We start from the raw sequence: 2,045 nt of genomic DNA on the forward strand, positions 1-2,045 counted from the left end.
TTAAATGGTGCTGCCCTCTAGTGGTTGAGGGGAGGTCGACGGTAAACTTGGCTTCAGTCATTCCTTCTCTCAACAAACCTTTGTCCAGTGCCCAGACTAGGCCAGCCTCCGGCTGGGATGCTAGCAGTGAAAGAGGAGTGGAACCCCAACTCTGTCCAGCTGGCAGACTCACAGACTCATTACCTGACATCTTCCCCAGATGACTAATAGATGTTGCAAACTTAAAGCGTCCGACGCTGAACTCTTGCTCCCATCACACAGCCCCTGTTCAACCTGCTTCTCTTCTGCCTCCCCATCCCAGCCGTGGCTCCTCCATCTCTCAAAACCCTAGGAGTCATCCTTCATTTCTCTCTTCCCTCACCTGCCCCCGCCTCCACATATAACACATGCTGTCATCCAGCCTGTCCTGTGGACTACCTGGTGTGTCTGTCTCCAAAGGGTACCCCGGATCCTTCAACTGTGCCCTGCTGAGCCCAACCCAAGTCCCATCACCTCCCATCTGATGCTGTCGCCTGCATCAGGCTCCTCGCAGGGATCCCTGCCTCTCCTCTAGCCGAGTTTTTACAGGCCTAAATCAAACCTCACCACCCAAGACTGCCAATGATGGCCCCTGCACCGTCTGGCCCTCGCCTAATTCATCTCTATCCCCCTTCCTCATGCCCCTTAGTCTCCAGTCTCTCTGGTCTTCCTTCTGTCACTACAAAAAGCCAAGTTCACTTCTATTTCAGGGGTCTTTATAATCTCCCTTTGCCTGAAATGTCCTTCTCCACCTTCCTGGCAAGCCAGGCTCCTGTTCGCCCTGCATCTTCTGGGCTGAAAGGTCCTTGCTCAGGGGAGTGTCTCTTGGTGCCTTGTCTGTCATGGTCACTGCTGCATGTCTCTTCATGTCTCTCAGCACAAAGAAAAAGAAGATTCAACAATGGGCCAGTCCGGTGGGGAAGGAAACCCCTAAATGTGTATCTCCAATGAACCCGGCAAAAGCTATAATGCAAAGAGGTGGGGTGCTGAGGAGGGTCAGTGGAAGGGTTAAGGAGGGCAGGAGGATGGGGAAGGTCTTGAACTTGACACTGTATGCAAGTGAATGTGAATGAGGTTGAGGGTGAGGACTGGCACACGCAAGTTCCCTCCTGCCGGGCCTCACCTCTCCGCCTCCTTTCTGGGCTTTGAAGATCCAGAACGAGCTTGGCTGCCTCCCTGAGTTCACTGGAAGTGTGCAGATTATGGGGAGAACCTCCTGCCCAACACGGACAGCCACCTCTCTGATGTCCTGGGCCCAGACAGTGCCAGGCTCTGGCTGGGATGCTGGGAGTTCATTCACTTACTCACTCACGCACTCACTCACTCACTCACTCATCTGACAATATTTGTTGAGCTTCAACATGCCAGACACTGGTGCTTGCCTTTGAGGATCCAACATAGGGAGAGAGACTGAACTTACGGGTAACCTATACATAATAATAATAACCATAGACATTCATTGGGTTCTCACTGTGTCCAGGGCACTATTCTTAGAGCCCAGATGATCTCATTTAATGCTGAAAACATTCTCATGAGGCAGATGATAAGTTACTATGAGAGCCAGGAGCCTCTTCGAGCGAAGTCAGAGAAATCTCTGAGGGAAGGTTCCCCGCCCAACCCCGCGAGCCAGAAGGATGGGAGGGAAGCAGTCTTGCTAGGGGCAGGGAAGAGCTTTCCAGGCATGTGGAACAGCAAGTGCGAGGCCTTGCTTATCGCGGAGGCTCCCACATCTCCAGGACTCCCTCCCGCACAGTCCAAGAACCTTCGGGGGCCCCTCGGCACGCAGCCGCGGACTTGCAACCCTGGGTCGGGTTTCCAGACCGCTGGCTCCGCCCAATCTGCTCCTGGAACCCTCCAGAAGTTCCATAGTCCCTGCACTGCCCCGGCCGCAATCTCTTTTTTCTCCGGGATCCTTATCCCGGACGTAGCCCCGGACTGTAGCCAGCTCCTCCCAAGCTATGGCCCTGTCCCCAACCCGGCCTCCCGCCCTGCCCAGGTCCCGGCCCCCGCCCTTCCCCGCCCCTGCC

This window comes from Pteropus alecto, unplaced genomic scaffold (assembly GCF_000325575.1).
Source record: "Pteropus alecto unplaced genomic scaffold, ASM32557v1 scaffold43, whole genome shotgun sequence".
Lineage (NCBI taxonomy): Eukaryota > Metazoa > Chordata > Mammalia > Chiroptera > Pteropodidae > Pteropus > Pteropus alecto.